The sequence below is a fragment of the Pipistrellus hanaki genome, assembly GCF_964339955.1.
Source record: "Pipistrellus hanaki genome assembly, chromosome: X".
Taxonomy (NCBI): Eukaryota; Metazoa; Chordata; class Mammalia; order Chiroptera; family Vespertilionidae; genus Pipistrellus; species Pipistrellus hanaki.
Window position 1 is genome coordinate 37,360,717 of NC_140524.1, and position 25,881 is coordinate 37,386,597.

The 25,881-nt window shown below is 35.9% G+C and overlaps 1 pseudogene across 1 annotated transcript; it reads left to right on the forward strand.

Moving 5' to 3' along the window:
- The first annotated feature begins 24,782 nt into the window (after nt 1-24,782).
- On the forward strand, nt 24,783-25,568 carry LOC311615804 (translin-associated protein X-like; annotated as a pseudogene). The gene has a single exon. The product of its transcript is annotated as a translin-associated protein X-like (transcript).
- The last annotated feature ends 313 nt before the right edge of the window (nt 25,569-25,881 follow it).

A 25,881-nucleotide genomic window follows, 5' to 3' on the forward strand; every position in this document is an offset into this window, starting at 1 on the left:
AAGCTAAATTAATCTTACAGAACTATGTTATAAATCATTACATTGCACTCAGAATATGTAACTATTCATTTTCTTAGGGCTGTCATAACAAAGTAGCATAAACCAGGTGGCATAAAAGAACAGGAATTTATATACTCAGTTCTGATTAAAAGTCTGAAATAAAAGTCTGACATGCTCCCTCTGAAGTCTCTAAGGATGAATACTTCCTTGCCTCTTCTAGCTTCTGGTGATTGTGACAATACTTTGCATTCTCTGGCTTATAGGCATCATAGTTCAAATATCTGCCTCCATCATCACATGGCCATCTTCTGTCTGGGTGGGTTTATGCCCAAATCTCCCTCTTTTTATAAGGGCACCACTCATTGGATTAGGGGCCACTGTACTCCAGTATGATCTTATCTTAACTTGGTTGCATCTACAAAGACCCTACTTCCACACAAGTTCCAAATAAACATGAAGTTTGGAGAGAACAGTATTTAACACAATAAAGAAACCTATAGTAATTCATACAATAATTCTAACATTATCAACAGGATGTCAAATCCTTTCTCCATGTCTTCCATATAATAGTTTTGTATTCCTTTTAGATTATACTATTTAATCATAGTCATGATTACATTTCTCAGCTGTCACTCCACTATCATGGCAAATCCAGCTCTGGGTGTTCATAAATTCTATTTAAATTCTGTGATTATCAGTTTATTTAACAAATGCCGAAGAAAGGATCCAGAGAAAATGACTTGGTCTTTTTATATAACAAGTCTCAAAATATATCTGCAGGAATTTAGTTCTTCAGTGATCTCCAGGCTAGACACTCTTCTCCAACACAGAATAAATGTGACAAATGAAGTTGTTAAATAGTAGAACCCTGAAACCTGTAGTTCCATGCAGATAAATTATTTAGTGCTAGGACTCCTGATATTTTGACCAAGAAGTTCAACCAGGCTGTATAGACAAATGTTTTTTATACCCAGTAGTATCCAACCACAGTGTCAAAACAATAAAACCATAAAAAACAGTTTTTAAGTCCAGCTGTAGTGGCTCAGTGGTTGAGCATTGACCTATGAACCAGGAGGTCACAGTTCATTCCTGGTCAGGGCATGTGTCCAGGTTGTGTGCTTGATCCCCAATCGTGCAAGAGACAGCTGATCAATGATTCTCTGTCACCATTAATGTTTCTATCTCTCCTTTTCCCTTCCACTTGGAAATCAATAAAAAATATATTTTTAAAATGGCTTAATGACATAGTAAGTAAAAAACTTATTTTTTGAATAATAAACTTGTATTGAGTTAAACCAAGAAAGAATTTTATTTTGCTAAGTCTTATTTAATACTAGAGACCTGGTGCATGAACTTGTCTACAGGTGCAGTCCCTTGGCCTGGCCAGTGATCAGGGCTGATAAGAACCATGGGAGGTTGGCTAGTGTGGAGAGGGTACATGGGAGGTTGGCCAGCAGGGGGAGGGGCTGCAAGAGGTTGCCACCCTGATTGGGGTCATTGGGCCAGCTGGCTTGGGAAGAGGGTGCAGAGGCCATTGGATATTGGCTGTGGGAGTGCCCAGCTCCTGCATTGAGGGTCTGCCCCCTGCTGATCTATGTGCATCATAGTGACCATTCATTCAGCCATTTAGACATTTGATTGCTTAGGCTTTTATATACATAGATTCTCAAGTGTAATCATTATGATCTTATTTATAACTAGAGGCCCAGTGCACAAAATTCATGTATGGGTAGGGTCCCTAGCAGCTGCCCGCTGCTGCCTGGGGCTTTCCTTCATTCTGTGCCACCCCAGGTGGTTAGTGCACATCAAAGTGAACAATTGAACTCCCTGTCAGTCAATCTCCCAAGGGGACACTTTGTATATTAGGCTTTTATATATATATAGACTAGAGGCCCGGTGCATGAAATTTGTGCATGAGGTGGTGTTCCTCAGCCCAGCCTACACCATCTCCAATCTGGGACCCCTAGAGGGCTGTCTGACTGCTCATTTAGACCAAGTCCCACTGACATCTCTTTCACAATCCAGGACTGCTGGCTCCCAACTGCTCGCCTGCCTGCCTGTCTGCCTGATTGCCCCTAATCACATCTGCTTACCAGACTGATCACCCCTAACCACTCCCCTGCCAGTTCAATTGCTCCTAACTTCCCTGCCCTGCGGGCCTGGTCACCCCTAACTGCTCTCCCTTGCCAGCCTGAGTCCCCCAAAATGATCTCCCCTGCAGGCCTGTGTCCCTGCCAACTGCCATTCCCTGCAGGTTCAGTCGCCCCCAACATCTCTCCTCTGCCATCCTCGTCACACCTAACTGCCCTCCCCTGCAGGCTTGATCACTTCAACTGTCCTCCCTTGCAGGCCTGGTCCCTCCCAACTGCCCTTCCCTGCTAGCCATCCTGTGGTGGCCATTTTGTGTCCACATGGGGGCAGTTTCTTTGACTACATGGGGGCATCCATCTTATGTGTTGGAGTGATGGTCAATCTGCATATTGCACTTTTATTGGACAGGATAGAGACCTGGTGCACAGGTGGAGGGTGGCTGGTTTGCCCTGAAAGGTTTTCCAGATAAGAGTGGGGGTTCCTTTGGGTTATGGGGACCCTGGATGAGGGGCCTGTGGTGGTTTGCCAGGGCCAGCTGGAAGCAGGTATCTGGGATTTATTTATCTTCTATAATTGAAACTTTGTAGCCTTGAGGGGAGGACAGGATCAGCCAGGGCAGGTGGAAAGCTTGGCTTCCTCCATCACCAGAGAAAACCCAAGGCTCCTGCTTGCTCAAGCTCTGTGGCAGCCGCCATCTTAGTTGGGTTAATTTGCATACTCACTCTGATTGGCTGGTGGGCGTAGCAGAGTGATGGTCAATTTGCATGTTTCTCTTTTATTAGTGTAAATACCAAATGTGGTCAAACAGTATTTCACTGAATTGATAAAATAACTTCTACTCTGTGTTGTGCTATTTATATTTGATTAGGAATATATTCTTTTTTTTTTTTTTTTCAAAAATAGGAAATTAAAGGGATGAGATTCTAATTGGATATAGAGGTCAGGAAGTTTAAATGGGAATTTCCCACAAAAGTCATATAAGGATCAGCTTTAGAAAATAGAAGTTAAATTGAGGGATTAAGAATCATTAAACTTTATGCTTAAGGTTGAAACACACCCAATTGTTCTTCCCTAAGATCCATTATCACTTTGAGTCTTGAAATGACTGCGTGAGATATTCTTGTTACTCCAAGTATGGATATGCACCAGCATTAATAATCACCTGGGAGCTTGTTAGAAATGCCTCACCCAGACCTACTGTATTAGTGTTATATTGCTATGTTGCAAATTGCCACAAATTTAGCAGCTTAAAACACATTATTATTTCATAGTGTTCATGGGCCGTAAATCTGGGCCCAGCTTAGCTGGGTCCTCTGCTCAGGATGTCACAAGGCTTCAATCAAGATATCAGCCAGGGCTGGGGTCTTATTTAAGTCAAGGAGTCCTTTTCCAGCTCATACAGTTGTTAGTGGAATTCATTTCCTTGTAGCTGTAGAATTCACAGAAGCTTACTTCTTTAAGGCCAGCAAGACAATCTCTGATATTCCATTTCTGACCTCTAGACCCTCTTTTATTGTAATAGGCTCCCTTGTTAGGTCAGGCCCTCCCAAGAAATCTCCCTTTCATTAATTCAAAATCAACTTATTTGGGACCTGAATCACAAAAGTAAAATTCCTTTACCTTTGTTATTTAACATGACCTAATCATGGGAGTGACATCCCACTATGCATAGGTTTTGCCTATACTCAATGGGATGGAAGTATACTGTGCATGTACACTAGGGAGCAGGGATCTTAGAAACCATCTCATTATTCTGTTTACTATAGCTACTGAATCATAGCCTTCATTTAAACAAAGGTAATCACATGCATATTACATTTTGAAACATTGTGATATATCACCTTCTGAGTTATGGGGGGAAAAAAGAAGCCACAAGTTAAATACTTTGTATTAATGTCATAGTTTGCTAGTAATGGAACCACTTAAATGCAAGTCTTCAGTTATTCATGAATACGAAGTATGTTCTATGTTTTACAGGTCCCAGACAGTTAGGGAAGAGTATAAAGTCTCACAGGATTGGGAGTTTATGAGAAGACACTATAAAAAGAAAGGAAGCTAATGTTTATTGAGCATTACTATATATAATAAACTATGCTTGGCACTGCCACATATGTCATTACATTTAATTCTTACAATAACTTTACCAATTGGGTGATAGCATTATATTTTACTGGTGATGATAACTGAGAATCAAAGATATTAAATAAGATCATGCATCTCATAAATGTTCCTAGAATTCAAAACAAACATGCTTGACCTAATCTATCACATCTTGGTTTCTCCAAAGTGGGAGAAAGAGGCTGCTCAAAGAGAAGTCACAGAGCCAACTATAAAATATATCAGGGTTTTGAAGATGCCTTTCTCCTCCTGTACCTTGAAACAAGCTTGGAACTCCTGGGTTCACTAGTGGTTTCTAGAAACTAGTAAGTATAGAGCACAGCTCTCTCCTAGCAGCCCCTACTCCATTCAGTGAGATTAACTGGAAGAAGATTATTACTTTAGTATACTGTCAATTTTTTTGTATAAAAAGACATTAGGAAACCTTGCCTGATAATGAAGAGGAAGAGTGTGTTTGGTGAGTGCATTTAAATTCTTGAAAGACAAAATAAAGATAGAGTGACTGCCAACTAAATAGTGAGAGCTGAATTCACATTAGAAAATGTGGTGCTGCCCGTTTCCTTTTTTTTTTTTTTTTTTTTTTTTTCCCCCTTGCAGAAGTTGACCATTTCAGATATTCTCCAGATAGCTTTCAGGATAAGACTGAACTGTTCCAAACCAAAAAAAAAAATTAAGATTTTGTCCAACATAAAGTTGCTTTATAAAGACAGAAAGTAGATTATGGTAATCTAAGGCTAGGGTTGTTAGGGAATTTACAGGGTATGATCTAAAGGGTGTGAGGTTTGTTTCTTTTGGGGGTAATGTAAATGTTCTAAAATTTATTTTGGTGTTGAATGCAGTCTGTGAATATACATTTTAATAAAGCTTTGTTTAAAAGTTTTAGTGGATGAGAATAGGCCAAATTGAGATCAAAACACTGTATTCTAAATAATCAAACTCGTGGCCTACATTTTAAATTAATGCTATAGCAGTGTGGTCAGAAACCTTATATGTAGAATTTCTCTTCACTTTCATGAAGAAGATAAAAAGGTAATCTGTTCCTCAAAAAACTTTATTTTGAACCTGTGAATGAATGGACTTAAATACTTTTGGTAGAGCTAAAAAAGCAACTGCCAAAGGGTGTTATGTAAACTATTGTTGGAAGGCCTCCTTGTCCTCGTGAGCCATGAAACTCAGATGGATTTTATACAGTAGAAAGGCAGGTTTTATTTTAATCCACAGACTCAGTATGGCATCTGTTAGGTCAAAATTAGTTGATAGATGAGAGAGGATTACTTGGTTCCTCCTTCCAAACACTAATCTCTATTCCCTCCTAACCTCCAATTATGTATGTTTCTTTAGTGCTTCTGGTTATCAGGGCTCACTTCTCTAACTCCTCCCCACAAATATCACTATCATTTTTATGAGGCAGCTAAGCATAGTGGAAAGAGCACTGGCTTTAGAAGAATTGTGATAGACTTCTGACTCTCTCAGTTACTGTGTTACCATGGTGAAATGTTTTTAACTTCTAACATTACTTGTTCTATTCCTAAATCAGGGATGTAGTACTCCTAGAGTAGGCATAAAGTTTATGTGGTGCTCAGTAATAAATGTTAACTGTTATTATACATGCCACTCTTTGAATATTAACTTGGAACATTTACAGTTTCAGTTTTAAACAATTTTATAGAGGTGGCATATAGCCTCCTAGGTTATGTGCTCATAAGTCAAGCTGCTGTTACATTTTATCTCCTTTCAGCTCAATAAGATATAAATTAGGTCACCTAATAAAATATTATAGTCTTTTCTGGAAATGTTCAATGAACCTATGTAAGTGTTAGGAAAAATGTAATTACAAATGTGATAAATGTTGGTCCTTTTTCCTTTATCAGTGAAGGATATATGTGTGATGTATGCAGTCCATTTTAAAGTAGCAAAATAAAACAATGATTGGAATACTGAAGAAAGCTTAACATTTTTTAGATCTCCAGTTTAAACAATATGATCTATTTCATAGACTCTACAAGGTGGTGGAGATTCAGGTAAGGCTCTTATTACTTTCAACTCTTTCCCAAGCCTCATGATCTCTAATTATAAAGTCATTGGGTACATGTTATAATTGTTGCCTTCCATTCCTTAGACTCTAAGGCTTGGGTTTTCTTGGTCATTTAAGCAAAAGTCCTTTTCTTCACATCTATCCATATGGTATAAATGGTAAGTTTGTGTGTTTTGTTTAGTTCAGCCAGTGAATGGAGAACTGGGAGTTTTATATCTTTGAGCGGGGGAGTAAGGGATAAAAATGAGTCCGCATTGAGGACTTTGTGTCAGGTTTAATCTTGAACAAACAAAACTGGGCCTTTACACTGGGAAGAGTAGCCTCCTCTTAGAATTACATTCTACACTTTATTATGTTTAAAAAATAGTATCTTCTTTTCAACCTCAAGTTATGTTACAAAAGTTGCTTTACATAGCCTCCAGCTTTCATAATTTCCAGAAACAATTGTGAGAAGCAAATCCTTCTTGCCATGCAAAATAATAAAAAAAAAAAAATGAAAATTCATGTCAAAACTGGTTTGGCTCAGTGGATAGAGCGTCAGCCTGTGGACTGAAGGGTCCTGGGTTCAGTTCTGATCAAGGGCACATACCTTGGTTGTGGGCACATCCCCAGTGTGGGGTGTGCAAGAAGCAGCTGATCAAAGATTCTCTCTCATCGATGTTTCTAACTTTCTATCCCTCTCTCTTTCTCTCTGTAAAAAATCAATAAAATATATATTTTTTTTTAATTGAAAATTCAGGAGACATGTTTCATGTACATGTGTAGTTTTATTTTATGCTTTTAAATGTAATTAAACTTCTACTTTCATAAAAGTGTTTTGAAAATTTCTATGTAGATGTCATTTTTAGTATTTTCATAGTATTTTTATATATTATAATTTATATATAACTGTTCTCCATTTGTTTGGGCTTTGCACTTAATATGCTATCATAGTATGCTTTGCTAAGTCCCTCTTCACAGACCCAATGAAATAAAGTTAAGTGGGAAGAATTTGTTATTGGACTCTCAGGGCTACTTTTTTTTTTTACCATTAAATACCCTTTAATCTATTATAAATTCTCAGCCATTTTGTTTTCATCACAATGATTCCTGGATTTCTATTATGGGAGGATAATATGGCTATAAAGAAAAAGTTGATTGCTGACAAAAGCAGAATCATTACTTGTACACTTTTATCATCCAACATGAAACCAAGTAACATGAAACAAAATACATTGGGCAGTTTTTACCAGAAGTCAGCACATCTGTCAGGGCAGAGCTAGTAGTTTAAATGGATCTGTGGAGAGGGACTTACCAAAGCACTTTATGACTATATATTAAGTTACAAGCCCAAATGAGAAGTTGTCACCTTTGTGACTTTTTGATTTGGATTTAATATCAAAGACCATGGGAGTGAAAACAGAGGAAAACTGTAGCATCATCAGATTCTAACTGTGATTCCTTATCTTAAGTTGACACCTTGGTAAGATGAATTTGTTCTCAGAATATCTTTATGAAATTGCAACAATTAATATACCACTTTATCAAAATGCAAATAGAGTAGACAAAATCAAAAGAATCATCTGGGCCTTACTTGTGAGAATTGTACCTAACATTCATTTTTGTGGTTAAAGTACATAAAAGAGTTGAAAAGTGCATCAGTCATCACACAGATGCTTAGCATATTTGTGTCCCAATAATTGATCATTTCCATCCAAATACACTCTGTGGATAATGTCTGATAAGCTTGTTATTTCCCACAATTAACCCACACTAAAGCTCTCATTAGAGGCTTTTATGGTCCAGGTAATGAGGATTTAATTCAAAATAACCAAGATGTTTAGTTCCTAATAGATAAAAGGCTCCTCTCAGGGGTCACATAAAGGAGAATGTCAGTCTTGCTGTTATTACCTGGTAGTAAATAGCATGGGAAGAAAGACGTGGTGGGGCCAGATGTGATAAGGTAGGGCACAGCGAGGAGAATTGTGATTTGTGCCATAGAAAAATAAATATTAACTGTTATGACCATGTATGTAATTTCATAAGAGGAAACAAGAAAAGGAGGAGTTAGGAACAGGAAGAAAAATGTCAGCCAAGATTGAAGCACTGTGAAAAGTTGTGCAGGCAATAAAAGGATAAGAGAAAACTCAATAACTGGCTTAAGGAGTCTATAATCTAGTGGGAGAAATAGACTTGAGAGTGACATGTGCATGTATGAGGACACATACACACAATGACTGGAGCCTAAGTGTGGTAAGCAGAAACTCCTATCTGTTCAAGTTCCTCCTGTGAACACTTTACCTATTTTAAAAACAACCCTGAGCTTTAGTTATAATTATACCTATTTTTAATAGGTTGAAACTGTTTCTAGAAGATTGAATGTCTAGCTCAAGATTAGTTAGTAAGTAGCAAATGGAATAATTTAAACTCATGATCAATAGCATTTTAATAGCTATTATATAGAGTGTCTGCTACATGCTTTGTACTGATATTCGTTATATGTTATGTTATGTTTTATGACAATTCTGCAAACTATGTACTATAGCCATCATTTTATAGATCAGGAAGTGAAATCTAAGAGAAGTTTAATAACATTGTAAAGTCTCTGCTATTATTGGAACAATTGAGATTCAAATCTGGGTCTATCTGCTTCTAAAACTTTTTTTTTTTTTTTTTTTTTTTTTACAATATAACTGCTCATTAGAGAAACAGAAGAGATTAACTATTAATATCTTGGGGAGCTGCTTTGGGAAAGGGCAACATTAAGAGAGGCTTTTGAAATGGTTATAACTTCAAAAGATGGAACTGAAGGAAAAGGATATTTAAGCTGGGAGGACAAACATATAGAAATAGCATTATAGTACAAGGTGTGTTTTGAAGAATGGGTTTAAATGTTTTGGCATGGCTAAGACTGTAGGGGCTCTCAGACAGAAAGAAGGTAGAAAAATTAGTTTGACACTGGAATAACCACAGCATTGTAAAGAGGAGTTGAGGTATATATATATATATATATATATATATATATATATATATATGTGTGTGTGTGTGTGTGTGTGTGTGTGTGTGTGTGTGTGTGTGTGTGTGTATATATATATATATTGATTTTGGAGAGGAAGGGAGAGAGGGAGAGAGATAGAAACATCAATGATGAGAGAGAATCATTGATCAGCTGCCTCCTGCATACCCCACACTGGGAATAGAGCCCACAACCCGGGCATATGCCCTTGACCGGAATTAAACTTGGGACCCTTCAGCCTGCAGACTGATGCTCTATCCACTGAGCAAAAGCAACCAGGGCTTTTTTTCTGTTTTTAATAAAGAGATGTTGAAGCTTTTTAACCTTATAATAGATATGATCAGATCTGTGCTTTTTCTTATTTGTCTGTTTCCCACTGCTAAATTGAGATCGCCAAAAGAGCAAGAATTCTTTTTTTCTGTGTAGTTCACTACTGTAACCTTAGTGACTACAGTAGTGCATAGAACATATTTAGGGTGGCTGTCTATAGCCTCGAGGTTTATAACCTGCATTATTTTAGTGGGTGACATTCACATAGGCTGCAATAGCAATGATGTACCTTAGAGGTGTGCAGTTTTATAAACACTGGACATAATAAGCACTCAGATATTTTAAATGAATGATTAATTAATTTGCTTTAGAACAATGAGTCTAGATGGGGTTTATAAGATGTATTTTAGGAAGGAGGGAATCAGAGAATTTAGAATAATTAGGACAATTTTTAAGTAGTTTGGACATGAGATAATGATCTGAACTACCTAATTGGAAATAGAAAGGATAGGATATAGGCAATACATGCATCCAGAGTGGAATTAATATTCTTTTTTTTTTAATGATTGAATACAGAAGTAGGAAGGTTATAGGCAGGGGAGAGTTAAAATAACTCAAGGAATTTCTGCTTGAGTGCTTGGGAAGGTAATAATGACACTTAGCAAAGTGAAATAAAGAAGAGAGAAACAAGATTGGTGGATGAGGTAGATGGGTAGATGATGAATTCAGATATGTGCATGTTGAGTTTGAGGCAACTGTGGGAAATGTGTACAAATTGATCTATTTACTGGCATTTGAATAAACTGGTTTGAGACTTAGCAGAAATATCAGGGATAAAAAAGATCTTGAAGCTGTGGGAGGAACTAAGATGTGGAGAAGATATGGAATGAGAAAAGGAGGCAACAAAAGGTTGCACCTCAACATGCCTGTAAAACTGGACAGTAGAAATGAAAAATAAAAGCACACTAAGTAGATGTGGTAGGAATGCAGAAGAAAGGGAGCAATGAATTACAAGCAGGAGATGGAGGTAGCCATCTATGCTGACAGCTGTCAAGAAGTCAAACAAAAGGAGAACCAAAAAAGTCACTGGATTTATTAATCAGAAGGTCATCTCTAAGGAAAATAAATCCAACAAGATAGTGATTCTAAGCTGGATTGCAAGTTATTAAAGAGTGAATGTGAGGTGAGAAAATGGAGATAGCCAATGCAGATTACCAATGAGCAGTTGAAGAAAACAGAAAGATGGGACTGTAACTTGAAAAAGAAGTAAGGATGAGGAACATTTTTATAGAATAGAAGATTTGCATGATGGTTGACAAAGGGAAAGGAACCAATGGAGATAATCAAGGTAGAGATGAGTGATGAGATGAAGTGCCATAAAAATAAGAAGAGATGGGAACAAGAAATTAGCAAAAAGGCTGTTCTTGGAATATGGAAGGAAAAATTCTTTCAAGATAGGAGGAAAGAGAAAAGGATAAGTAGAGATAGAAAATAGAAAATGGAATCAAGGCAATTTTCAGGAGTTCATGGTGGATGGCCTCAATCTTTCCTGTGAAATGGGGGGCAACTCCATCTGCTAAGCTATAGATGCTTTCTTAGATTAAAAGGCTTACAGCATTTAAAATGTAAATGCCCTTATTGTTATTTGCATTTTGACAATGTGTGGTAAAATTTATATTTTTCACAGCCTTGCTAAATTCTGCTTAAATATAGTTTTTAAAGTTTTTTCTTAAAAGCTTAGTTTGGCAACTTTTGGCCCTTTATCAGAAAACAATCATATTAAGAAGTGATTTTATATTTAATCTTATGTATGATGGTTGCTATGGAAACAATCAAATGCAAACTTTATGTTATAAAACCCCCGCTAAGTTATTGATCAGGTGGGAGGAAGAGAGCATCAGATCATTTTACTCAAGGAGAAGAAAAAAAAAATACATTAGAGAGGTTGTTAGGTGAAGAGAAACCTATGGCTGGAAAAAATTACAATTATGATTTTTATATATGCAAATGTTGGGCATATATAGTTGGGGCTTTATCTTTATTATTTAAACAAGCAAATATGTTGGAATCATGAGTTCACAGAGAGTCAAGCATGGAAAATGACATGAGGCCTTAGGAGACAGAGAGCAGTAATAGATAAAACTAAGTTCACAGAAGTAAAGGAAAGACTAGGGCTGGGTCATTCAGTCTAAGTGAAATTAGAGCAGAACAATGCCTGAGTTTCAAAATCAAATAGAGCAACTACATAGAAAAGAAGCAGAGAGAAGTGGCAGAGCTGAAAATAAATCTTATTTAACTGGAACATAGTTAATGTAAATCTCACATATCCTTAAGCCTTTTATACTCTCACTAGTGGCCCATTGCATGAAATGCATGCACATTAATGGAGTTAATTAGAAGAAATATTTTAATATGAAATGTATATGAAATCTCCCTCCTGTCAGAGTCTAGGGTGCACCAAGGGACATACAGTCAAGTTCCTGCCTACCACCCTCATGTACTTCAAAAACTCAGGAGATCCAGAGCAGCCTGGCCCCACCCCCATTGAGTGAGACCCAGCCCCGGCCAGCCCCACCCCTGTCAAACCCCTCTAGTTGGGGGGCAGAGCCTCAGGTCCCCAACCCCGGTGCCAGGGTAGGGGTGCGGCCTGAGGTTCCCTGTCAATCCCAGCGCCCCCCCCCCCCAACAGTGTCACATCAGATGCACGAAGGCACTGTCACGTCCCTAGCAGGGGATGCAGGCAGGAAGCTTCACCTCAGTGTTGGGCTGGGACTCACACAGGCAGCGTGATGTCAGCATTGGGGGTGGAAATCCCTGCCCACAAACTGATTGTGACTGGGACACCATAACGGACAAATTAGCATAATACCTCTTTTTATGTATAGATGATAAGGAGATCTCAAGTAGAAATATGGTGTTTTATACCAGAATGTAGTTAGTGTATATCAGAGGCAGCTGAATTCCTATACTTTTCTATTCTAGTACTTGGTGATGGTAGGGTGTTTGTGGAACAGGTTGGCCATAGTTAGGGAATTGAATTTCCATCTCTCCATGTCCTTGTAACATAATTTTTCCAAGATTGTAAAGAAATTAATGAAAACTCAATGTCTTAGTATAGACCAAGAGGGAACATACTGTCAGAAATTGGACTTATCAATTATATCAGCATAGTTGATTGCAGCATATAATTACAACAGTCAAGAGTCACAGTGGCAAATGTCCAAGGACTTCACAGTAATTTTCCCCATATATAACTCCCTTTGTATTAAATCCATGCTAACCATGCAAACTTGTTTCACTGGTATTCTATCATTCAATTATTTGCACATTGTAAAGGTCATATACAAAAAGAATTAAGAATAAAATAAAAATTGACTAAGACCTAGAAAAAACATTGCTAATATTTTTGTTAATTTCCTTCTAATTTTATGTGTTTTGGAGTTATATAACTTTAAATGGAGATATATTTGTCCAAATATACAGAAATATATGTTTAAGGTATACACAAATGTTCTGAAAATAGAACAATACTACATACATCTATATTGTGGTATTTTTCATTTATTATTCTATGAAGAACTTTTCCAAAAAGCCTTAAATACCTTTTGAGAACATGATTTGAAAGGTTCCTTAGGAGCACATAGCATGAAAACATAACTTATTTAAGTAATTTATTATTGTTGGAAAACTGACTTTCAGGTTTCATTTTTGGATATTCTTTTTAAAATTAAATTTATTGGGGTAACATTGGTTGATAGGATCATATAAGTTTTCAGTGTACATTTCTGTGACACATGATCTGTATATTGTATTGTGCTCCCATCACCCTTTATGAGTCAAATCATCTTCCTTTACCATATATTTGTCTCTCTTTACCCTTCACTAGAAGTTGTGTAGCATATATAGTATGGCATACTACTCAGCCATATGAAAAGTTGAACTATTGCCATTTGTGACAGAATGGGTGGACCTTGAAAATATTATGCTAAGTGAAATAAGTTAGTCAGAAAAAAACAAGAAGCATATGATTTCATTCATATGTAGGATAAAACTGAAACTCATAGACACTAGCTATTAGATTTTTACATTTAGAAATCTTTGATTAATACCTTTGTCCTTAAATCTTAGTGTATATTTATGGGAATATAATTTTAGAACATTGCTTTGTTTTGTTTTTTACTTTGCCTTAATCTTTTTTTCTTTATTAAGGTATTACATATGTATCCTTATCCCCCAATAGTTTTCTGATCCAGTCATCTGCTGATGGGCACTTAGGCTGTTTACAAACCTTAGCTATGGTGAATTGTGCTGCTATGAACATAGGGGTGCATATTTCCTTTCTGATTGGTGTTTCTGGTTTCTTAGGATATATTCCTAGAACTATGATCACTGGGTCCAATGGGAGTTCCATTTTTACTTTTTTGAGGAAACTCCATATTGTTCTCCACAGTGGCTGCACCAGTCTGCATTCCCACCAGCAGTGCACGAGGGTTCTTTTTTCTCCACATTCTCACTAGCACTTGTCATTTGTTGATTTGTTGATGATAGACATTCTGATAGGTGTGAGATGGCACTGCATTGTTTTGATTTGCATCTCTTAGATGATTAGTGACTTTGAGCATGTTTTCATATGTCTCTTTGCCTTCTTTATGTCTTCTTTTGAAAAGTATCTACTTAGTTCTGTTGCCCATTTTTTATTGGGTTGTTTATCTTTCTTTCATTAAGTTGTATAAGTTCCCTCTAAATGTTGGATATTAAATCCTTATCGGTGATAACATTGGCAAATATATTCTCCCATGCAGGAGAACAACATTTCTTGTTATTTTGTTGATGGTTTCTTTTGCTGTGCAAAATTGTATCAGTGAAGAAATTATTTCAGCATATGTCTGAGATTTTGCTGCCTTTAGATTCCTCTAGTACTTTTATGGTTTCCCATCTTATGTCCTGTATCCATTTTGAGTTTGTTTTTATATATGGTGTAAATTGGTGGTCTAATTTCCTTTTTTTTTTTTTTTTTTTTTTGCATGTATCTGTCCAATTTTCCCAACACCATTTGTTGAAGAGACTGTCTTGACTCCATTGCATTTCATGCCTCCTTTGTCAAATATTAAATGAGCATAGTGGTTTGGGTCGATTTCTGGGTTCTCTATTCTATTCCATTAATCTAAATGTCTGTTCTTGTGCCAGTACCAGACTGTTTTGAGAAAAGTGGTTTTGTAATAGGCTTTGTAATACTGCTTGATATCTGGTATTGAGTTCCCACCTAACTTTGTTCTTCTTTTTCAGGATTGCTGCAGCTATTCAGGATCTTTTTTTTTATTCTGGATAAATTTTTGGAGTGTTCTTTCTAGGTCTGTGAAATATACTTTTGGTATTTTAATGGGGATTGCATTGAATCTATATATTGCTTTGGGTAGTATGAACATTTTAATGATGTTGATTCTACCAATCCATGAACATGGTATGCTTTTCCATCTGTTTATCTCTTCCTCTATCTCTTTCTTCAGTGTCCTGTAGTTTTTTGCATATAGGTCTTTTACCTCCTTAGTTAAATTTATTACTAGGTATCTTATATATATAGTTTTTTTGGTGTGATGATAAATGGGATTGCTTTTTTAGTCTCTCTTTCTGTAATTTCACTATTGGTGTATAGAAATGCCATAGATTTCTTGGTGTTAATTTTGTATCCTGCTACATTGTGGGATTCATTTATTAAGTCTAATAGTTTTATGGAGTCTTAGAACATTGTTTATGTACATTGTTAAAGTTTTTGGTAGCTATTGTCAAACTGCCTTAAAAGATACATTTTATGAAGTATAGAGTTTAGATTAGATTATGAAACTGTAAGACTTTTGATTAATAGGGACACATTTCTTTCCAGAAATATTTTAATACCTTCAGCTGCAAACCAGTATGTAAAATCTATATTATCCCCCACTTACATCAGCAGTGAATACCAATATGCTTTTACATATTTGCAAGTATTAAGAGTAAAAAAAGTTGGTGTCAATTTAATTCATTTTTAGATAAGCTTGGGCATTTTTAAAAGATATATTTTATTGATTTTTTTACAGTGAGGAAGGGAGAGGGATAGATAGTTAGAAACATCAATGAGAGAGAAACATTGATCAGCTGCCTCCTGCACACCCCCTATTGGGAATGTGCCTGCAACCAAGGTACATGCCCTTGACCAGAATCGAACCTGGGATCTTTCAGGCTGCAAGCTGACACTATATCCAATGGGCCAAACCAGTTTCAGCAGCTTGGGCATTTTTACATGTTTATATTGTATTTATCTTGTGAGTGTTTTAGTAATGTCTTTGTCCAAATTCCTTTTGAGGTGTTCATTTTTGACTTATTGTTTATCAGAAATCCTATATATATATATAGTTATAATAGTTTTATATATATATAGTTATATATAGTTATATATAGTTATATATAGTTATATATAGTTATATATATAGTTATATAAAGTTAACCCTTTATGTATAATGTACATAATTTTTTCCTGGCACCCATTTGCCTTTCAATTTAGGTTTTAAATATATACATTTATTGATTTTTAAAGAAAGAGGAAGGAAGAGATAGAGAAAGGAAAGAGAGATGGAAATATTAATGATAGAGAAACATCAACACCAATTGGCTGCCTCCTGCAAGCCCCCCACTGGGAATCAAGCACATAAACCAGTCATGTCCAACCAGCAAACTCATGGTACATGGGTTGAGGCTCAACCACTGAGCCTTGACTGCCAGGCAATTTATGGAGTTTAATGCATAAAAGTTTATCATTTTTATCAAGTATATGAATCATTCTCTTTATATATTATATTTTAAAAATATTTTCTTACTTATACTGACTGATATTTTAATCTATTTTTCTACTTGCTTTGTGTTTGTTTGTTTTTGTTACTCCTTACCCAAGGATATTTTTCATTGATTTTTTTAGAGTGTAAGGGAGGCTGAGACAGAGGGAAAGAAACAATAATGTGAGAGAGACATATCTATTGATTGCTTCCCACATTAGCCCTAACCAGGGCTGGGATCGAGCATGCAACTGAGGCACATGCCTTTGACTAGAATTGATCTCATGACCATTCAATCCTCAGGCCAATGCTCTATTCATTGAGCCAAACCAGCTAAGATTATTTTCCTATTTTTTATTATTTTATTTATATTAATAGTTTCTATATCTGATATGCATATGGACACATATATTTGCAAGAACTTTTTTTTCCTTTTTATACTAAATTCATTGGGGTAATATTGATTAATATGATCATATGTTTCAGGTGTGGATTTCTATGTTACATGAACTTGCCACCCTAAATCAAATATTCTGTTACCATATTTCAGGAACCACTTTATTCTGTTCCTGTTTCCTTCTGGCAACCACCAAACTGGTATTTGTGTTCATGAGTTTCAGTTTTATACCCCACACTAGAGTCCTGATGCAGGAATATTCATGCAAGAATGGGTCTTCCTACCCCTTGCTGCTGGGACCAGCTTCACTCCAGCCTTAGCCGACTTTCTGCCTCCCCATGCTGCCCAGATGCCTGGAGCAGCTAGGGCAGTGCAGAACGCCTGCATCATTGCCATGGTAATGATGCAAGCATCCCACCCACCCCTGGCCACTTGGTGCCTATGTATGCAAATTAACCCACCATCTTTGTTGGTTAATTTGCATACTCACTCCTGATTGGCTAGTGAGAATTATGAAGGTATGGTCAATTTGAATCTTACTCTTTTATTAGTGTAGATATGAGTAAAACCTTACTGATTTATTTCACTTAGCATAATATTCTCAAGGTCCATCCATGTTGTTGCAAATGGCAGTGTTAAATTTTTTTCTTATGGCTGAGTAGTATTCCACTGTTTATACATACAATATCTTCTTTATCTAGTCTTCTATTACAGGACACTGGTTGTTTTCATGTCTTGTCCAACATGAATAATGCTACAATGTACATAGGGGGTACATATATCTTTTCAAATACATATTTCTAGTTTTTCAGATATACTAGTATTCCCAGAAGAGGGATTGCATGGCCTTATGGTAGCTCTATTCTTAATTTTTTGAGGAATAGCCAGACTACTTTCCATAGTGGTTGAATCAGTGTATATTCCACCAGCAATGAATGAGGGTTCCCTTTTTCCACATCCTCTCCAACACTAGTTTTTGCTTGTCTTGTTGATAATAGCCACTTTAACAGGTGTAATGTGGTATCTCAATGTAGTTTTGATTTGTATTTCCTAAATGCTAGTGAGGTTGAACATCATTTTATGTATTTATTGGTTGTTCATATGTCTTGGGAGAGTTGTATTTTCAGGTCATCTGCCTACATTTTGATTGGGTTGTTTGTTTGGTGTAGAGTTTTATGATTTCTTTATTTATTTTGGAAATTAAACTTTTGTCAGAGCTGCTGTTTGCAAGTATCTCCCATCTGGTTGGCTACCTCTTTGTTTTGTTGCCAGTTTCTTTTGCTGAGCAGAAGCATTTTAGTTTGGTATAGTTCCATTCATTTATTTTTGCCTTCACTACCCTTGCCTTTGGGCTCAAGTTCATAAAATATTTTCTACAACCAAGGTCCTTCCTTAAGTTTGGTATCTATATTTTCTTCTATATAACTTACTGTTTAGGGTATTATATTTAGTTCTTTTATTTCTTTTGAATTAATTTTTGTCACATGGGAAAAAAACTGTAATCCAGTTTCATTCTGTTGCATGTGGCTTTACAGTTTTTCTAGCACCATTTATTGAAGAGACTATCTTTATCCCACTGTGTTTCTGGTTCCTTTGTCAAAAATTATCTATCCCTATATATGTGGTTTTATAGCAAAGCTTCTATTCTATTCCACTGATCTGTATGTTGGTTTCTCTGCCATTATGCTTTTTTGATTATTGTAGCTCTGTAGTATAATTTGAAGTCAGGTAGCATGATACCTCGACCTTTATACTTTTTTTTTTGGGGGGGGGGGGTGATTTGGCTATGTAGGATCTTTTATAGTTTCATACAAATCTGCTGATTTCTCATCCTATTTCTTTAAACAATGACATTGGAATTTTAGTGGGGATTGTATTAAATCTGTATATTGTTTTAGGTAATATGGCTATTTTAACTATGTTGATTCTTCCAATCCATGAATATGGGATATTTTTCCATTTTGTTATGTATTCTACAATCTCTTTTATAATAATTTGTATTTTTTTTTTTAGTATATAGGTCTTTCACATTCTTTAAGTTTATTTCTAGGTATTTTATTCTTTTTATTGCAATTGCAAAAGGAATTGTCCATCAGGATATTGGGTTAGCTTTTTGTCAAGTGATAGTGCTTTAAGTCAGCAACTATAATTTCAATTTAAAATAATAGGTTTTGTAATTAGTGGAAATCTCTCCAAAGTGTGAGTTGTTGATTTAGGATTTTGGAGGATTTTGCTGAATCTTCAAAAATAACTGAGCCAGGGTCAGAGTATCGGATTTTACTTCAAATAATAAGCCTTACCAAGCAACATTTCTATTTTACTAATCATAACAATTAATAGGACTATTTGAGGACTTACTATGTGCAAGAAATTCTTTTCAGAGCTTCACATGCAATCTTTTCTTTATTTCTCTAAGGAACCCTGTGAGAGGGTGTTACCACTTTGTATCCACTTTAAATATGAGGAAACAGGTTTATTTAATCTACAATATATGACATTCCTAAAGGCACATATCTACTGAGTCAGAATTTGGTAGTAATGGCTTTGACAATGCAAAAATTCTGGTCTTTGTGACACTTTTATTTTTAAAATTATGTAGGAAGGAAATTTTTCTTTTTGTCCTTCTGAGCTTTTGGCATTGATAAAGCAGATTAACAAGGGAAAAACAAGCAAAATGTTATTAACATGTACACCTCATGTATTCATGGAAGATATTGGGGTGGGGGGGTGAGTAGCTCACAGAGGTGGCTTAGAACTTTGGTGTCAACCCATCTTCAATCAATTAAAGGCAAAAAAAGATGTGTTTATAGGGTAGGGAAGTTATGGGGAGAGTATCAGAAAAAGCATTATAAACAAGGGCAAGATTTGTTACTTAAATTTAGTTAGTACCTTTACCAATTTTTCTTCTCATGATTTAGTCATCCTTTCTTTTCTTGGAGAGAGAGAGAGAGTGAGAAAGAGAGAGAGAGAGAGAGAGAGAGAGAGAGAGAGAGAGAGAGAGAGAGAGAGAGAGAGAGACTTACAACTAAAATTTCTGTCAAAAATGTAAATTTCCCTTAGAAAAGGGTAACTTTTACTCTGTCTTCAGAACTTTTCCTGTGTCTACTGTTTCTCAAAATAATCAGCTTAAAGTAATTCTAATTCCAAAGACATATTTTAAGGGTGGCACGTACTATACTATCTCTCAATAACAATTAATACTTTGATGTTCTGATTATATAAATCAATATTTATGCTATTACTCAATATACCAACCTTGAGAGTTGTTCTTTTACTTGAAATTTAATAATATCATATTTTTAAGCCTGGCATTGTGAGACTAAACCATGGATCATGGTGAATTTAGAAAGGGTGATACATCGTGACATGTCTGGGAAACTAGATGTCATTCGCTGGCACAATCCCAGTCTGTACATTGATTAGATATATTTTTAGGGAAACTTCTACAAATAGTGATCATTAGTGTTTATGATCATTGCACGAGTACCCTATAATATCCTTACTCAGAAGAGAAATATTGTTATATTTATTGTATTATCCTTTGAAAAAAATACAATGCATATTCTAAAATTAGTGCTGTAATAATGGCTGAAGACAAACAGGTTTTCTGATTAACATTCAATGGAAGACTCACTGATGAGGACAACCTTATTTTATTTAAATGAGTTTTTGTTTTAATATCTCTTGAACATCGTGTAGAGGGATATTTGTGCCATACAACTGAGAATCCTAAAAGCCTCTGTTCTTTACTGATTGCCCTAAAATTTTCTGTTATTAGTCATCTTCCATGCAAGTCAGTGCAGGTGGCATCTCCAAGCTCATATCTGATATTCCAACAGAGCTCAGAAAAAGATTTTTTCCCAAACTTGCATTTTACTTTTCTTACAGGTACCCAAGACATTAGAATATTTCTGATAAATTCTCAAGCACACACATTCATTGCTTTGAAGTTGAAACTTTAATTTTGATGTAAACATCAGACAAGTTGAATTAGCACATTTATTTCCTCCCTATCAAGTTTTGCCCTTCACTTGTTCATTCTGCCCAGTCTAGCAGAAGAGACTCACTATTTACAAATGATAATAACCTGGCAGGGCCAACTCACTTGCTATACTGGGTCCCTGAACTGTCAGTGATACATTGTGTTAATCTTCTATGTGTTCATTGTTCTTTGCATGAGGTTCTTGGGGAGGCATTGCTTATCTCACTGAAATGTCTCCAATTCACACTTGCAATGTGGATAAGAACATAGAATTTGGTATCAGAGAGATGTGTATTCTAATCTCTGCTATATCATAATTGTACCTTGCAGAAGTCTTTTACCTCTTAAATCCTTAGTTTCCTTACCTGTTGGATAGAAATAATGATAGGTTCTATAACATGTGATATTAGGTGATTATCATAGCTCTTGGCAAACAATGTATAGTCAAAATTGTTAGATAGTAATACTGTAACATTTTCCCCTTCCAATGCGTCTTAGGATAAAGCATACACTAATAAGTAACAGTTGCTCAATTAATGTCAGTAATTCTCCATAAAAGGGCAATGAGACCAAGAGAGAGGCAATTTGAAAAAGACCCTAGAAATTCTAAAATGCCCCCCCCCAAAGGAAATGTGCTACCACAGAAGAAAAAGTTAGTCCTCCAATAGTCAAATTTCAGACATTGTGGCAGTAAGACTGCTTAAACATTTTTGGACACCTGAAGAATTGCAAGGTACCCCAGAGATTACAGATACATCATTGTTTCTCAAAATGTAGTCTATGAATCAGTTTCATCAGACTTGTCTAGGGAACTTATTAAAAATTCAAATTCCTAAGACGCTTGTCATTCCAAACCTACTGTTATTAATAGAATTTCTGCAGGTTAAGACCCAGCGTTGTATATTCTCAAAAAGTATTTGAGGTATATTCTTTTGCATTAAGGTCTAAGAATTACTGAAGAATTCATCTGTGTACTATATCTATAAGAAAGATCATTATAGAACCTTGTAGTGGCAGAAGCAAGTGATTGTCTCCAATTCTAATTAGTATAGCAATAATAGTGACATATTTTGCAGAGCTCTAAATTCTAATAAAGAGTAGGGGAAGGGGTGGGAACCCAGGGGAAGTCACAATAGAATATTCTGTTCACTAGTATCTGAAGTAGTTCGAACCTCAAAGGGATAATTCTTTCTTGGTTGCCAGATCAATCAGACCCTTCATTCCAATGGACTGTACCTGGCTTGTCTCCTTCCAAAAAATACACAGAGAATTTTCAGTCAACTCTACTTTCTGCCTACCATCTCTCCTATTGTTTGGTTTATTTAGCTACTCAGTGCCTCTTCCTTGAAAGTATTTTGACCTTCTTTTGTTGAGCCATGGCTTAGATGGGGGAAAAGTAGGTATACAGTTGTTTGTATGAAAAATAGTACAATAATCCTATGTAATAAAAAGGCTAATATGTAAATTGCCCCCTTGACTGGGATTTCAACCAGGAGTTCGACCAGGAGGTGGGGCCAGCCAGACAACCACCCGTGGGCCCTTCCTCCCAGCTAGGCCCTCCAATTGCCCCCCTTGACCCTTCCCCTTATCTGGCCCTGCCCCTTACCAACTCCCCCACCCTGATGGGGGCAAGGCCATCCCACCAACTTCCCTTGTCTCCTAACCCTGGCCAGACCCCACCCATGCATGAATTCATGCACCATTCCTCTAGTTCAGTGGTTCTCAACCTTTCTAAAGCCGTGACCCTTTAATACAGTTCCTCATGTTGTGGTGACCCCCAGTCATAAAATTATTTTCATTGTTGCTACTTCATAACTGTTATTTTGCTACTGTTATGAATTGTAATGTAAATATCTGTGTTTTCTGATGGTCTTAGGTGACCCTGCTAGTGGTTCTCAACCTCTGGGTCACAAACCACAGGTTGAGAACTGCTGCTGTATAGCCTAAGACCATCGGAAAACACAGATATTTATATTATGATTCATAACAGTAGCAAAATCAGTTATGAAGTAGCAACAAAAATAATTTTATGGTTGGGGGTCACCACAGCATGAGGAACTGTATTAAAGGGTCACGGCATTAGAAAGGTTGAGAACCACTGCTCTAGTTAATAAAGAATGATAGAAAAATAAACTCTATTTCACATACTCACAACTATAAAACTACTTCTGCCTCATTCTGTACATACCCAGCACTATCTTGTAGGATATTCTGAGGCTTTACTTCTCTTTCTTCCTCTTTTTTCATCACTGTCACCAGAGACAACAATCCTGGTTACTGTCTCTCAATCTTTTTGCAAGAGATGAGATTTTATTTTCCTACATTTTGCAACCATAAAACAATCAAGTAGAGTCCTACAACTCTCCCATGGCATATACCTGGTTTCTCTCAAGTTTCTTCCCATTGATCTCAGAAAGGTTAGAAATAACAACCCCCTGGAGTTACTGCTTTCAATTCTTCACATGGGTTTTGAAGGTTGTCTTCTTACGAAAGTGTTTGGGTAATGAAACTTACCCGCTGAAACCGGTTTGGCTCAATGGATAGATCGTCGGCCTGCGGACTGAAAGGTCCCAGATTCGATTCCGGTCAAGGGCATGTACCTTGGTTGTGGGTACATCCCCAGAAGTGGGTGTGCAAGAGTCAGCTGATCAATGTATCTCTCTCATCGATTTCTAACTCTCTATCCCTCTCTGTAAAAAAAATCATAAAATATGTATAAAAACAAAACATGTTTAAAAAAAAAAAAGAAAAAAAAAGAGAAAATTACCCTAATCATTGACATAGCATTACTAGATAGTACCCCTTACTTTTTTATTCATGTGTGCACTCAGCTTAGGGTAATAATTCAAAGATGGTAAACTTCTACTACCCATGACTGCTACTAGTCCTACAACTACTTCAATTATAATACCGCCACCACCACAGCTATAACTGGTTAACATTTATTGAGTGCTTACATTGTGTCAGGTGCTGTTCTTTACCTATAGTAAAGCATTTAATCCTAATAACAACAATATAAGTTATGTGCTATAATTATTACCATTATTTTAAGTGAGGAAACAAATATAGAAGAGTTAGATTACTGGTAAAAATTCATACATCTGATAAGTAATTAATGTGGGTTTTAAATCCAAGCAGTGCAACTAGATGTCTACTTTTAATTAATGCTGTCATTTAGGGAGGAGGAAATAATTTTTCACCTCTAGGTAGTTCTGGTCCATGCATATAGTCTTTCAGAAAATATTCATAGTGCCTGATAGTTTTTGGTTATAGCCTCCATGAAGTGGTGAGCAGTTTTATATTATTGATTTTAGTGTTGGTCCATAAAATTTTTAGAATATTTTTCCTAGATAATAAATATGGCACAAGAGTTTTTCAGTAACATTTTTATGTTTGAAAACTAAGAATTGGAGAGCTAAGACCAAAGTCAGACTTCTATAAGCCAAACCTTATGAAACTAGAGGATAGTGTAGAATGGATGAGGCAGCAAGGTCTTACTGTAGGAATAATAATTTTCCAGTAATAGAATTATTTTCTATTTAGTAATCCAGCAGACATAAATACATTACAATACATATGTATGTTGCAATAGCAATTAACTTCCTGTCATCTATCTTGAATTATTAATTCTATTTATCATGTCAAGATAGTTATTCAATGTTTGAAGGTGCAACTTATAAGACATTGATCTGTGTCTTAACACCACCTCGCTTTGTATTAAGTACTGTTTTTCATAGCCAAATGTTGACTTATGTTGTATCCAAGCCAACTAATCAGGATAAAAATTATTGGAAAGGAAAAACAAAAAGTTTAGGAACCCAGCTGAAAATTGAAATCTATATCTATTTTCAAAATAAAATGAAAATATTGGAACCAGGCAGGTACAGGTGTCTTGTGAAAACTGTATTTTGTAGTCCAGCCTTGGCAGATTTTCCCACCTCACACACTCTGCCCTCAGTATCTGCTCATCCCATTGTAGGCCATGACAACATGAGCAACAAAGAATAATCAAGAAGGTTCAGAAAAGGAAGCATTACAATTTCTCACATAACCAAAGAGAAGGGCGTGTTAATTCATCTTAACCTATGATGTTGGCCTTCAAATCATTCCAGCAGGAACTTAATTGCAAGACATGACAAATATAAGAGATTTGTAAAACTTAGTCAGAATGTAACTGTAGAAAGTAAAAGGGCAATTTTTTTTTCTCCATAGGATTACAAGTGCACCTGATATGGAAGAAATAGTGGCTGAATCAGAGATTGAATAGGATGTTATCAGACAAAAGATATTACAGGTGGCCCAGGAGCTCTCAAAAAAAAAAAAAAAAAAAGAGAGAGAACTATTATCAGTTCCATAGAGCCATTACTACAGAACTACAGGAATATATGGAGGCTCTCTCATTTCAACATTTTATCAAAACATGATCACTTATCAGTATGGGTGAAATTAATTTAAAAATTGTATTTATAATAGAAGACAATGGGAAAGAAAGTAATATACACTCTTCTGAGGCTCAGGAAAAACAGTTTGGTACTGGGAGACTGAAAATCACACCTGTTGATTACCTTCTGGAAGTAGATGATTTAACTGGAAAATTGATGAAGATGTATATTAAAAGTGTGAGGAGTGTGGACATTGACACCACCTTTGAAATGAGCCAATTTTAGGTCATATTTATGATAAGTTTTAATTCATTGGCAATACTGGACCGCATGAGGTTTCTAAGAGGCTATATACCTTGAAACAAAGTTTGGCCAAAGCAGGGAATGCTTGTTATGTCTTGAAAGTCAGAAGTTCAGAAATTCCAAAACATATGCTGACAGATGTATTTTCAGTTCAAACAAATGATTGATCAGGAAGAATGTATTTCGTAGAATAACATTACTCAGTTATTATTCTCCTAAGAGAGACTGTTTATAAGACCATCATTTAGTATTTTATTTGACTTTATTGTAGCTTTTACATATAAAAATTTCAGTTTTACTTGTTTTAAATTATATAAAAGTTATACATGAAATTATTGAAACAAATCATTTTCTACACATTACTAATGAAAGTTTTATACAAATGTTTGTATATACACCTATTTGAAATTTTGCTGGCTAAATTTCATCACTTACCTTTATAATGTGAACACACTTCAGAGTACACTTTCTTCCATACCTGTTTTAATTGAGGTAGGGTGAT